Source organism: Haemaphysalis longicornis, unplaced genomic scaffold (assembly GCF_048455015.1).
Source record: "Haemaphysalis longicornis isolate Haplotype H1 unplaced genomic scaffold, Haemaphysalis longicornis Haplotype H1 scaffold_13, whole genome shotgun sequence".
NCBI lineage: Eukaryota > Metazoa > Arthropoda > Arachnida > Ixodida > Ixodidae > Haemaphysalis > Haemaphysalis longicornis.
In genome coordinates this window covers 36,230,512-36,245,966 of record NW_027526233.1, presented here as the reverse complement: position 1 = coordinate 36,245,966, position 15,455 = coordinate 36,230,512, and positions in this window count along the sequence as shown.

The following is a 15,455-nucleotide window of genomic DNA, read 5'->3' as shown; positions in this document are numbered from 1 at the left end:
ACGTACGCTAGCTTGCAGTTAACGGCAAACCGGGCCGAGTTCGTCGCGATTCCGCAGCAACAATGGACGTGGTCCACCCGTCCTACGTCGAACCGCACCTATTCACGGGCGATTGCGCGTGGATAAAGCAGGCCGTAGAAGCGCAAAGCTTGTGTATTCCGATCGCCAGGATAACCATCAATGGTCCCTTCGGAAAGCTCGAAACCGAGGCCGCTGTCTCCCCCAGCCTTCCGGCGCAGTATCCGTATCTTTTCTCGAACAGGTCCGATCAGCTGCGGCGTGAAAGGGGACTCGTTTTCGGGGAAGGGATAGTGTTCGCATAGTGTTCGCGCTGACGCGTTTGAAGGTTCGCGAACTCGGAGCGAAGGCGGCGGTTGAAAGCAGGAACGATTCGCGAAGAGAGGAGGTGGGGAAGCTTGCTGAGACTAGCGCCGACGTTGCTTCCGAACGCGGCCAGTCGGCCTCCTTGCAGGTTCAGATCGCGGGTGTCGAGCAGCAGCACCAGCCCGCCGCAACAGATGATTCTCTGGCAGAGCTTTTTGTAGCCCCTACGTTGGAAAGTTTAGAGCGTTTGCTGCTCGTCGGTAGTACGGCACTGAGCACGGAGCAAAGAAAAGATCACACGCTGAAAAAGTTACTGGATAATGTAACTGAAGGGGTTGCGAAAAAGAACGTAAGGTTCCAGGCGAGGGAGGAGATACTTTATCGCAAGTATCGAGACAGGAGAGGGGTGGAGTATGACCAATTAGTTGTCCCGCATGTCTATCGTCAGGATTTGTTGCGTCTCGCACACGGCAACTCGTGGTCAGGGCACCTAGGCATGCGAAAAACAAAAGACCGCCTATTGCAGGAGTACTACTGGCCAGGATGCTTTCGCGACGTCGAAAACTTTGTGCGCACTTGTTATGTGTGCCAGAGAGTGGGAAAGCCAGGAGACAAAACCAAAGCGCCCATGAAACTTGTGCCGGTTATCACAGAGCCCTTTCGCTGTCTCGTGATCAACACGGTTGGCCCACTGCCCGTGACGACCTCTGGCTACCGTCACATCTTGACAGTGCTCTGTCCTGCTACTAAGTTCCCCGAGGCCGTGCCCTTGAAGGAGTTGAGCTCAGTGGAAATTATGAACGCCCTACTGTCAGTGTTCGCCAGGGTTGGCTTTCCGGCGGAAATACAGTCACACCAGGTACAGTTTTTACGAGTGCACTAACGACGACGTTTCTCGAGAAGTGCGGAGTAAAACTCATTCATAGTTCCGTGTACCATCCTCATCGAACTCTGTCGAGAAGCTTCACTCAGTAATGAAGCGCGTTCTCAGCCATGTGCTACGAACGAAAGACTGACTGGGAGCTGTGTTTGCCGGCCGCGATGTTTGCTTCGAGAACGGCTCCTCACGAGACGACCGGGTTCACGCTAGCGGAACTTGTTTACGGGCGCTCGTTACGTTCCCCTCTCCGCATCCTCCGGGAATCGTGGGAAGGTAGGGGCGATGACCCTATGGTTGTAGAATACGTACTCTCGCTGATGGACCGCTTGCACAGGGCACAGCAGCTAGCGGGCACCGCAATGAGCACAGCCGAGAAAAAGTCAAAACCTTACTACGACAAGGGAGCCAGGGCACATCAGTTTGAGGTGGGAGACCAGGTGATGATTTTGCGGCCGTCTCAACGCCACAAACTAGACGTTCAGTGGGAGGGCCCGGCAAAGATCCTTCAAAAATCGTCTGAAACGAACTACGTTGTGAGCGTACCTAGAAAGCGCAAGCTCCAGCAAGTATACCACAGTAATCTACGAAAGCCCTACAGGCAGCGGGAAGCGGTGGTGCAGATGCTAGTTAACATACCCGAGGAGATTCCCCCCGAGATTCCGGAATTGTGTCCGCTTACCCATGACGGCACGAGTAGACTCGTTAACGACCTAGTAACGAAGGCGGAGCTGGAGCATGGCCAAAAACATGAGTTGGAGGCACTGTTGGAAGAGTTCTCCTCTTAACGCATGACATCGAGCTTACGTCTTCCCAGCCCGTGCGTTCAAAGGCGTATCGAGCGTCGCCGCGACAGCGCGAAATTCTGGACACTGAAATTCAGAAAATCTTGGCTCGGGATGTGATAAAGGCTTGCGAAAGCGACTATACTTCACCCCTGATACTGGTTGAAGTTCCTGGCAAGGATCCGCGACCATGTGTAGACTATAGGAAGTTAAACCTTATCACCAGAGACCAAACCTACCCGATACCGAACATAGAGGAACGTATCGACAAAGTAAGCAGCGCTTGCTTCATTTCCCCTTTTGACTTCCTGCGGGGATACTGGCAGGTTCCGCTGACGAAGGAAGCTAGCCGTTACGCGGCGTTTATTTCACCCATGGGGACCTTCCGACCAAAGGTTTTCAGTTTTGGGCTGAAAAACGCGCCATACTGTTTTTCAAGTCTCATGGACAAAGTGTTACGGGGGTTCGACGACTTTGCGTTGCCCTGTTTAGACGACGTGGCTATCTTTTCCGCCTCGTGGCCGGAGCATTTGGAACACCTGCGCTCCTCGCTTTCACGTTTGCGTGAAGCTGGCTTAACGATCAAGGCACCTAAATGTCAAATGGCCCGCGCGGAAGTCACTTACCTTGGTCACGTTATAGGTAGGGGTCATCGCCGACCTTCTGAAGTTAATGTAGCGGCAATCCGAGACTTCCCGCAGCCCCGAACCAAGACGTACATTAGGTCGTTCTTGAGAATCGCAGATTACTATCAGAGGTACATTCCGAGGTACTCTGAGCTGGCTAGCCCTTTAACCGACGCGCTTCGTAAAAACGAACCGCTAACAGTCGCGTGGGACGAAACAAAAGAGCAGGCGTTCGCCGACCTGATAAATGCTCTAACAACCCACCGGCTACTGAACTCGCCAGACTACTCAAAGCCCTTCGTTGTCCAGTGTGATGCTAGTGACCGTGGGATAGGCGTAGTGTTGTGTCAGAAAGCTGACGACAATGAGGAGCACCCAGTATTGTACGCAAGTCGTAAGCTGACGATTCGTGAAGAAGCGTACAGCGCCTCCGAAAAGGAGTGTGCGCGTCTCGTCTGGGCGGTGCAAAAACTGGCTTGCTACCTCGCCTGCTCGAAGTTTATAGTAGAGACCGACCACTGCACTCTCACGTGGCTGCACACGATGTCATCAAAGAACGGTCGCCTCCTACGCGGGAGTCTGGCTCTGCATCAGTATACGTTTGAAGTGCGGTACAAAAAGCGGAAACTGAATGGCAATGCTGATGGCTTAAGTCGGAGTCCTTAAGGCAAGAAATGGCCTGTAGACGCCTGACTTTCTCAATTTCATTATTTTTCCTGACGCAGGTTTTGCCCTTTACGATTACATTTCTTTTTGTGTGGGACATTTCCAATCAAGCGAAATGTTACCTTTCAAGTTTGTCACTTCTCTAAAGTGCTGCTGGGCAAAAATATAACTAGAGTAGTTAGTTATTCGCGTACTTTTTCGCAACTAAAATCTTGGTAGAGCTTCAGTGTGGATTTGTCTTTGCACTTTCCGGCGACGCGGTTTTGTCTTTCTCTGTTGTTCTGTTGTTTGCCTGACCAAGCCAGAGACGTTCTTGGGGAGCCACTACTCGTCCAGTGACCCGCCCGGTGAAGCTCTAGCACGGTGTCGTACAGCACAGGCCTTGAGTCGGAGCGTCTGCCGAACACTTCACTTCGACAGCATCTCTCCGGACAACGGTTGAAGACCCTTATCCATCGGGGTCTTGGACCCCCGGCGGAGAAGCTGTTTCGAATCGGCCAGCGCCACAGTACTTTCCCGCAGTACTCCACGGCTGTGCGGCGAAGCCACCTCGTGGGCCTTTCGGCCGTCAGGCGCCACCGTGTCGGTGACAAGTTGCGACAAGCCGCGTCAGACGCTTCGCTTTGGGCGCATTTCAAAATTCGGCGGCTGCCGGCGAGGCTCGTCTCCACGCTCTTCAAAGACACAGAGGCCCCGTCGATCGCAACGGAGTCCTCCTCTCTCCCCTCTCTCGGACTCAACGTGCGCGGAGGCTACCGACGACCCTCGAACACTGGAAAGAGCGTTGTGTGTGTCTGTCACGTTCTTGGCGAGTTGCCGCTTGTTGCGTTTTGACCGTTACCGCTTTTGGGTATAAATAGACCCCCGCAAGCGTTGTAAACCATTCCTGTTAGAGCAGCGAATCGATGTTGTCGCTCTGCTCGAGTCCTGTATTGTAACCTCGCCCGTCGGGGCATTGTTCTTTGGCTTCGGCTCACCTCTCGCTATGAAGTAAACAGTAACGTAAGCCTACGGCTTGTGGACTTCTTCACGGCTGCAACAGCGGCTGGCCGCTCGCATCATACACGCTACCACTCGTATGTCGGAGGCCACGGAGCTCGAATCGGGTGCCCCCACTCGGTACGCAACAATACATGCATACATACATACATACATACATACATACATACATACATAAATACATACATACATACATACATACATACATACATACACACATACATACATACATACATACATACATACATAAATACATACATACATACATACATACATACATACATACATACATACATACATGCATGCATGCATGCATGCATACATACATACACACTTACATTCATACATGCATATGCACGTACATACGAACACTACTGACTTTGGAAAGAGTGGGTGTAGTCATGAGAAAACCTAAATGAGAATACTAGAAAATTAGAAAATTTAGATTAAAAAATTCCGAAAATGCGATAATATAAGTACATCGGAAATTCTTTTAGTCGGTCACTTTAGCTCAATGTACATCATATGACTTTAGCATTATTGTAACGTTTACTTAAGCTGTTTCAGCGCATTACGCTTGTAACTGGCGTTGTTTTCATTCCGTAATATTTAAGGTAACTATTCTTTCTTATATTTCTTTGCAAACATAAACAGTACGACAAAAACGCCACAAAATAGTACACTGCGTAGGATTCCCGGCCGTCTATACAAAACCTTTTGGATACAGCAAACACGTTTCGCGTAAAAGAACAAAATGGACGAAGTAAGGGATAAATCATCGTCGTTAGGTAGACGCAGAAGTGGTCCTAAAACAGCGTTCTCAGCAAAGCCAGGGCCTCGATCCTATCCGCAACACCCCGCTTCCAGTTTTCCTTCTTATGCCTGCGGGAAGTTAACCAAATTTTATTGTCCAATGACTCACAAGTCGTTGCTGCAATGACCACAATCATTTCCGCTCGAACCATTATGTATCTAGCTTAGATTGGGCCCAGCCCCATCCATAATAGTGTGATCAGGATAGTGACGGTTATTTTTGTATGGTGATTTTGTATGAAGAAAGGTTATGTGGTGGATAGTACGTATAACCATGTACATTTAATTGAAACCTCATGTCGAAGTGTGCAAAACTTTTCAAAAGCAAAGCAGTGGTAATATACACAAACAAAGCCGCCTAACTATTCGAGAAATGTTCCAGATAATGTTATCGAGCTCGAATGCTGAAAATATTTAGCAAAACATTTGTGCACAGTAGAAATATATTTGCGGGTTAAAATCGGCGCGGGTCACAACGTTAGGCACCCTCCTTCGCGTAGATACACCCATAAATGTGTATACCCAGCACAACACCACCCAGCGTGATTTTCTCGCCCTCAAAAGATGTGTTTTCCCGTTTCTGCTCTGACATTTGTGAGATATTTTTATGCGTAACACTCCCAATGTTGATGCTGGAATTTAACACCCACAAGTGAGAGAGATTTCTCCTTTGGGAAGGAACGTTTACGTGGTTTCGACAGAAGCGCAGCGAACGAAACTTCTATCCGGTAAACGTCACGTAAACGGCAGGATTCACAATTAGCCCGGAAGGAGGTCTGAAGCCCAGTAGACTCACGCGCTCCCTGGCTGCGGCAGTAGGTCGCTGCAGTGCTTTCCTGGCGCAGCCATGTAACCACCATGTATATGCTGGTGCTGAAATGAATTGTGTCTACGTGCTGTCGTATTTGTGATATCTGATACCTCCGTGGGTAGACTGATACCAAAATCATAAAAACAGGAAAATACAATTTTTCGCCTTCTTAGACACAGTAACCTGATGAGGGGGGGGGGGGTTCACAGGAAATGAATCTAGCTTTTCATTCATACCACAAAAAGCACGCTCCTAGCCCCATTTGTAAGTCGCCGATTTCGTGCTCCACAGAAAAAAAGACAGCAGGACAAAACGCAAGAAACAGCATGTTGGTGACGTCATGCCAGTATTCAATCTGTACTCATATCTGACGTTCTTCGGGACGATCTTCGTACATATCAGAGAACGCTCGTGTCCGCGCACGACCGAAACAAGCCGTCAGAGGAGCTATACTTTCTTTCGTGCGGCGGCATAAAGCGTGCTTCGCTGTCCTTGTAGTTTTTATGCTGCTAGATTGCGGCTACATGACCAAGCTTTCTGGGGGCGATATGTGATGCCTTTGGTGAAGCAACAAAGTGTGAATGTGACTTGGTGCCGAACTGCTGAACACTCCTAAGTGGCAGCGCACCTATGGAAGTAGGTGTGCGGAACCTTTGAGAGCGCTGCAATCGAGACGCAGAAACCGTCATGTCACGTCGGATTTATTTGTATTTCGCGGGAATCTGCAATAAGCTGAAAAACACTAACACTCAATGGAGAGAAAGAGAGAAACTGTTTATTCCGACGTTTCGAATACCGCCCTGCAACATTCTACTTAGGATTGTTCGCATAGGTCCGCTGGTTGGAAAGTTGGGTAATTAAAATTGACTAATTACCTAGTTAGACAAAATACAAAAATTCGCGTGCGATACTACATAAAAAATTGAGCAACATGCTTGTGTTGTCGTCTTTTTAGAGTGCATCGACATATTGTAACGTGGTCTGTTGTGTTTGGAGCTGCTCGACACTGATTTGCTCTGCTCGATCTAAACATGTATTTTATGGCAATGCCCGTCAACGGCGCCAACAGCCACAATCGCGACATTGGCCGGATGTTTTGCTACTACATAGTAATATTACTACTGCTAGAGGGGTTGGCAAATATTAAAAAAAAAACATCATGGCAAACATTACCACATTACTTAAAACACCCGCTGGCTCTTGGCGTGTCTCGTGTCAATGTTTTCGCGCTCAACTTTAACAAAGACGTATATCCATCGCAAATCGACTCAAGACGAAGCCGAAGTCACCTGTTCTCTACGATACCGGATTCTGGATGCGCGGGGACCGGCGTGGTGCGGGCGTTATCAGTGTTTTGTGCAAATGCACTGCTTTGTTCGTTGTGTTGGTGATTTATGTGCCTCGTACAAATATTTTCAACGAGCAACGAAGTTCAGATATGGCACTGCTGCAGGCGACACTTCGAATTTATTGAAGGAGAAGCCATCATATGCGCTCTTCTGCCTCCGGTGAACATCCTTTGTTCCGCCGTCTGTGTGCGTGCGCTGTGACCGTTCCGTTAACAAGCTTGCGAAGTAATGCGGGACCACACTTTGGCAAAATTTGTCAGCAACGCTTTGGAATCCGTCGGGAAGTCACCACGCTGGAAACGGCGTTCGTACACATACACAAGGTAAGTTCACTCTTTCCGAGCGCTCGTGCACATTTCGGCTGGCGCACGGAGGAAGAATTCCTACATGGGCTGGCGCCTCGCAGGCTTCGTGCCCCTCCAACCCCCCTGCCCGAGACTTCGTTCATTCCCTTCAATGCGCGTCAGAGCTAATGTACTCGTGAGACCGGCTACTGTCGTCGCGACCATCCGTCTCACTGCCCGAAGACGGGCGTTGGGATGTGCGCGCCGTACTCGTGAAGATAATCAGCAAAAGTCAGGCCTCGTAAAATGGGCGTACTCACTCTAACGCGCTCGGACAGCTTACGCGTCTACCGGGTGCTGGCGGAGTGCTTGATCACCGTGAGTTGTGCTTTAAGAAAAGTTGGCAATATACGAGAATGGAGAAGCTAAAATTGATGAAAATTTATAAAGCTAAGGGGGGTGGGGATATCTAAGGGGAGGAAATGTGCCAGGATGAAGCTTTAAACTGGGGGGGTGGGGGGGGGCGGCGGGGGTAGAGTGAGAGTTCTTGCGGCAAGACAAGGCGTGCCCTGGTGTTCGAGTATGGCGATCTCGCGAAGTCTGATTTTGTTGAGCTTCAAGAGGACGGCATGCATATCGCGACGGAAGCAGCCAGGATCACAAGTACGGCAGTGGTGTGGCGCACTGCACGGTTTATGCATGCCGTCTTGGGAGCGATATGAGGTATGATCCCACCCCAGCCTGTAAACAATACTGTATATAGGGGTAAAAATGTAAGGGTCGGACTATTTGACCGGCACTTCATATTGTCCCTTCAACGAGCATGGTATTGTCTGATGCGTTGCTCAATTGTTTTCGCGTATGCTTTATTTATATGTATGTAACCCAAGCTGTCAGGGCAAGTGTCGAAAAAACCAAACCAACAGAACTTAGGAGAGTTGTATTGCTTAGTACCAAGTTTCCGAAAGACAGGCGAACTTAACGAAAATGAGAAACAGAAGGAAGAGGTCGAATCAAACCAGCGCCTTTTGGAACAATGAGAGGCACGAACACCGCGTCATCTAACCACACATGACAGCGCTAATATGAGAGGCAGAAGTACCAGTTACATAAAGGCAAGTGTGTGCAACAAGTTAGGAGATGTGGCGACATAATATCTTTGCGAGATAACGTTCTGGCTGCCGGCACTCAATCCGCTTTTCTAATTTGAATGATTGCTTCAAAAAAGAGTTCCTGGAGTGCAGGGCGGAGGTTCACGTGCACTTCACTGTAGCTCACAAAAAACTCCCACCTCCCCTCGCGGGAACCCCTGCGTAGATGCGACGCATAGGGGGTTCACGTTGCAGCGTTGGACAGCGGAGTAATGGCGCTGGAACGATGGAGCAGAGCGGCGCAGGCACCGCGTTTTATAGCGCGCATAACGGTGACGGGACGCGCCGGGACTAGTGCGTCTGCCGCGGCTATGACGCAACACAATCCAACACAATCCCCTTTAAGTCAATCCAATCCAAATCCAATCCAATCGAATCCAGGCCAATCCAATCCAAGCCAAGCCAAGCCAATCGAATCCAATCCAATGTCCCTCGCGAGAGAGTGTTCGTTATCGGAGAGGAGAGGGGTGAGCGGCGGAGAGCGCAGACGGCGCGGCGAGGAGAATGGGGGAGGGGTGGTTGCCGACAACGCCGAATGAATGCAGGAACAAGGCGAGTGAATGAGATGCGTTCGCATCTAAAATAATGCAAAGTAATATAAAAAAATAATTGTTCGCTCTAAAAAATAGAAATGAATGAGAAAAAAGCATGTATCCGCAGAACTAGAATTTGAACCCAAAACGCCTTTACAAAATGCTTTTGCGTTTCCTTTACACCCTCAAGGTAAGCAGACACTTACTCTGCAGATGCAGAAGGAAATGAACTGTTGACAATGTAGTTAGTTGTTGAAAGCAGACTACAGAATATTGTCATATATTAGTCTTTTAGCATAAAGTGCCCAGTTTCTGCATGTACCTTTTCGTGAATTCCTTATTAGCCATTTTATTCTCAGGTGGTTCGCAGCTTGTGCTAGGACAAGCACACGTGTCGAACTTTGAAATTGATGACTGCCTTCTCGGAAAAGTTTTGAATAAGTTGGACTGAATGGGGTCAGAATAGCCAAATCACTGAGTAACGTGTTCAGAGAATGTGGGATCAGATGCACCACTGACTTACGCTAGACCATCATCCAGCGCGGGCTTAGCCGGTGACTTCTGACAGATTTTCTACGTCTAGGAATCACCCAAATGATTCGTCAGCACGGTATCACTAATTTGTTTTTTGCTTCAAGGCCCGAAACCAGAAACAACGCTTTTCACGGCGGAAGCAGGTGCCGAAGCCAAGCCGAAAAGCGAAGCAAGAAATGAGAAAGCAATCGTGTTTATTAGGCGGCCCATGCTCACATGCTACCGCTCTCAAATCAGTTGCTATCGCGAGACGTCGCGCGTGCAGTGCAGAAGAGCAGGCAACTAGAGTGTTAGAGACACGCATTCTACCGGCTGTACATCCCTGTTTAAAATAATTGTCATTGCTGGTGCTGCTTAATGCATGAAAATCAGGGCAATATGTTTTTGAACCAATAAAGAATTTGCATTAGATTCCGAAAATGCAAAACATTTAAGGGAGTATTCCTGGACTGCTTGCATGGAAGTGTGAGATGTAAGCTGTTCCTATTTTTTCTCCAAGCACTGTATTTGTATTGCCTTCATCTGTGCGAGGGAAATATTCCTAGAAGTCACTTCAAAGAGTCTGCATATAATTGGTAAAATATCGTATCTTTGTAATTCCCAAAAAAGCCGCATAGCTGCTAAATGTTTATTTTTTTGTTGTGAGGTTGACATTGGACCGAGAGTATTGGTGGAAGAGCCAGCGAGAGCAAAGTTCGCCAGCAAAGTTCGTGAGAGGCCTCCTGTGGCAACTGCTCACAAAGCAGGAGCCCCGGGGCAAGTTCATCTATGAACGCAAGTCCAATGCGCACCCAAGTTGTGCATAGAGAGAGGCCCTTCACCCGGTCTAGGTGAAAGCCATTCTTTGTAGGTAACCATTCCACTATCTCTAATACGCGTACCGTATTATCTCTCTGGTATCCTATATATACCCAGGAAGCACAGGACTGTTCGGCCTAAAACAGGCCGGTGTACTTTGGCCGGTGATTTTCTATCCGGCCGTTTTCCGGCAGCCATGTTCGGCCCATGTCCAAATGTGGGCCTTTTGGCCGTATACGGCCGTACTCCCATGGCTTTCCAACGGCCAGTATCCGTCGACCAGTTGACCGGCTTACGGTCATACGGCCAGATTCCAGCCGTAGGGCTCCGGCCATTCCAAAGCTACCCGTGTACGGCCGAAGTACGGCCGCCGGAGGACAGCCGAGATGCGGTCGTCGGACTCCAGCCAGACTAAAGCTACCGGAAATACCTGCTACGGGCCGTGCTACGGGCATTGGAGTTCAGCCACAGTACGTTAACTGTACTGAGGCCGGTCACTGCATGTCGCGCAAGCAGATGACTCATTCGCGCAGTGCAGAAGCAGCACAAACCCAGCATTTTGGGTCCAATGCAGCCACATCAAAGTGAGCTCGCGCGCAACCACCAGCCGTCAAGCTTTCAGCGCAGCCTTGCATAATTACCAGCCTCAGTTGACAGGAAAATTCGTTTATTAAACAGTGCTCACAAATTGTCGTTCCTTTAATTGCTGTGCCTCTTTTACTGCCGAGCACAGAAAATATTCAGTTCTTTGTAGAGTTTCAATAGATGTATTGTCCAGGTCCTGATATCCTCTGTGGGCGGCTTACCTGTAATACACGGGGAAAGAGGGGGGGGGGGGCGGAGGGCGCATACTTTAGTGGGTTGAATTTCAGAGAGATAAATTGCGCCGCTTTTAGACAATTTCTTTTAGGGCAATATTCCGGAACACTTTCATGCTATGACTACGTAAACTATTTTTATAACAGTCGCTTGACCAATTTTGCTGTATATAAAACCGGCGTGAATGCCTTTACGAAGCGTTTTGGTTCTCAAGAAAACACTCAGGAGCATTTAATATAACTCCTTCACAAAAAAGTATGTCCAGTTTTTGTCCATTTTTCTTGCAAAGACATTTTCTACTCGATCACTTTTCTGATGATCTTGCGCAGGGCTGATCCTAAGAAGGAGCGAACAGGTACTTTCCTTTTCAATCTATTTTAATGTGGTTTTCATGAGTATACGTCCACACCCCTTAATAGTCCAAAAGAACTTAATTTTCTTCTTATGTCATACTACGTTCAAAAAATTCCAGACGCGTTGCGAATGACGCTCTGCTTCAGGTGGCTGCAGTTGTATCCCTCTGTGTTCACGCAAGGAAAGGCGTAAAATTAGAGTTACATAATTTGTTTTAAACCAATAACATAGCAATGGTAGCATCCATACAGGAAACCTTGCATACTGCCACGAATAGGGCAATAAATATTTTATTGGTCAAGGTTGAATGCGTAGGGTTCTCAACCTGTCGGAGGCAAACTTGCGCCTCTGGAAGTTTATTTATTTATTTATTTATTTTATTCATTTATTTATTCATTGTTTTTTTAATTTCTTTATTTATTTATTTATTTATTTATTTATTTATTTATTTATTTATTTATTTTATGCCTGCTTGCCTTTTCATGCATTACAGAAGGGAGATACATAACACTAAGCATAAAATATGAGACAAAATAACAAAATATTTCTACAAAGCGCGCTGAAAATCGTCAATATAAACACTTAATGCAATCATACGTGGAAGATAATTACACTGCAGTATTGATGTAAAATAAAATGAATCGCGCAAGGCGTCACCTTTAAAGGAAAGTTAAAATATGCTTTAAGCAAGCGGTCGCACTTATGTAAAATGGCGCTTGGACATACTTCTCCCCTTCTACTCCAGTTTTCGAATGATAGAATATTACGAAAAAAGTTCAACCTGTGGTTTCGTCTGTGATCTTTCCCGTCCTGCCATTTCAGTTTGCTTTTACTTTCTCTCATACTAAGTTGAGCGTGCCAATTGCCTAATACGAATCGCACTGACATATTCTGTATGTTTTCGAGCGTATCAACCAGCTCTTTGGTGTAGGGATCCACGAAAACACATTCGTACTCGAAGATTGAGCGCACATGAGTGAAATACGGTTGTTCTTTTAGTTAGATTGCGGTTCACTGAAATTTCGTCTCAGAAAGCCAAAAACATATGCAGCCGTCACTTTTATGGTGTGAACCTGCGTATTTAACCTCTAACTACTCCTTAAATAAACTCCTAGGTATTTATATTCCTCGGCCGTTGTCACAGCAGCATAATTAACGGTATACGAATTCAATTGGAATGAAGGTTTTCTTCTAAAGGTGCCGTTAACATACTGTTTAACATCCAAAAACCTTTCTGAATCAGCACACCAGGATGTTATAAATTCGAATAAAGCTGCAGGTATACGGAATCACTTTCATTCGCTATAGTCCGGTAAACTACACAGTACTTTTGAACAAAGCTATAAGGCCAATAGTAATAACAATGCAAAAACCGATTCATTCAGTTCATAGGATGAAATGTACTTCGCAGAAGGTGACATGGAACACCATCATTTGCTTTTTTGCAGTCCAAGAATATTTAAGCTTATATATTGCAAAAGCCAAATCGTGCGTGAACTCAACAATCTGCGTTGAGCAAGGAAATCCTGACAAAATCCGTGTTTGCAAGGATGCTGGCGATTATGTTTAACCAAATGAGTCTTATCCCAAGAGTAGCTAAGCTCACCTTCAAACATCGGAACGAAATTAGCAGCTAGGCTTAGTCAGTGACAAGGCTCTGTTGTTATCGCAAATTTAAAAGAATTTTTTTTCTAAATAGGCAGTCGTAAAATCCCATGAAGTAACATAGTCAGGGCATGAAGTTGATCCTACCAATGCACGAGCGAGTGTCTTCTACGTTTATCACCAACAACATAGTGCAACATTGCTTGTCGCAGTTTAATTGTAAGCAGACTAACTTGCGCTTTTGCTCGCACTTGCCTTTCTTTGGTGGGGAGTCCTTGACATGGTGGCGGTCTAGTTCCTGCGTGGTGGCCGCTTGCTCGACGCCCTTGAAGGCCAGTTATTCTGGTGAACCATCTCCATCTCGGATCGGACATCTCTGCCGGGTCGATGTCTCCAATGCTCTCCATTTCTTGAGGGGGCGAATAGCCTCGAGCTGATGCGTCGACGAAGCCGGCGGCAGAGGCGTGGTAGCGGCGATGTCTGGCGAGGCTTAGCTCACCCGTCGGTGTGGCACAGTCTTCTTGTGGCAATAAATGACATTTCGATGGCCTAAAAGGTTCCCTGGTAATGTCCAGTGAGTCCTTGCACCTGGCCCGTTCACCGAGAACACTCATTACTGTTTGACAAACGATGTTCGTTCATTTAAAACGTAGAAACACGGAGCGGATGAAAAACGCGTCCCCATCGTTCGGCTCCCTAACGGCTTTATCTCCGCCCAGGAAAAAAAACGGTCGGTCTCCTTCCAAACACGTCTGTGCATGAATTCTCGGCGCCCAGGCGCGTGCCGTTGTTCGGCTGTATGCCGTTTGCCGAAAAAATGACGTATAACCAGATACCTTACGTAGGCCGGTCTCCTCTTGAACACCGGTTGCAAAATATTCTGTGGCCATTCGCTTGCCGTAATTCGGCCGAGGACAGCTAACCGAATGAAAAACGTATATTCTGGGGCCGTACGTCGGCCGGTATCCTTCATAACACTGGTTGCCAGATGAAAACGAATATTCTACCGCCGGAAGCGCGGTTCACCGTTGAAACAACGAGTGCACGGCAGCCGCCCTCCGGCCGGTCTCCTTTCGAACACCAACTGCCACAAGAATACGCATATTCTGTGGCCGGTCGCTTGCCGTGCTTCGGCCGATTACCGCTTCCCGAAAAAAAAACGGATGCCCTAAGGCCGTATTTCGGCCGTTCTCTTTCTCAACATCGGCAGCCGTAAGAGAACTGAATATCTGGCAGCCGGTTAGCTGCCGTTGTGCGTCCGTACACGGGCGGACGGAAAAATCCCGAAGCGCTGGTTGCCGAATGCTGGCCGTTCAACGCATGATCAGTGGCTGCCAGAACCTGGATGCTGGCCGGACATGCCAGAAAGCGGCCATAAACGGGCCGGTCTTGGGGCACACTTTCTGTGCCGCCTGGGTAGATATATTAGTACTAACGACGAGTTCATTCAGTCTTCAATTTATTTTGGGGGGAAACTGACGATTTAGAGCCCACATTGTGGCACTCATATCTGAGGCAGTGATTGAGTTTTGGTGTTTTATAAGCATAATAGGTGTAAATTTCTGTTAGTTCTTCAGAACAAATGGTACCAAGTCCGAACATCGTCGCATGCGCAGGCCGAGTGCAGGGTTGCTAACCCTATGGAGAGCTTGAATCGGCATAGAACGTCACAAAGTTACTAATCACTCATTGCTGTTCTGACTTTTCTGATACTAGACTGCTTTGATAGCTCTTTTATAATAATAATGAAACGATTACAATGCTTGCTCGTGGGGTATTCGGAAAGTTAAAACTAGTTTGTAACAGCTGGCTTGGCCTGTCCTAATCGCAGAAAATAAACGTTCATGTTAGAAAAAAACTAAAAAAAGTGCATCTGATCTTACTGCTACAGCATGTTCTTATTTTCGGTCTCTCTAAATGAGAACGTTTATCGTCGATTTTACTGCACTTTGCATGTTCTCATTTTTACTGAAGCGTTAGAAGGTAGGCCAACCTGGAAGGAAAGCGGAAATGTATATGCTGCTCATAATTCCAACGATTACACGAGATTCTAGAGCCCGTTTCTTCTATATCATAATTTGTAACACACTTTATGGCAGCATGGGTGGAAAGCAGTGGGTAAGTGTG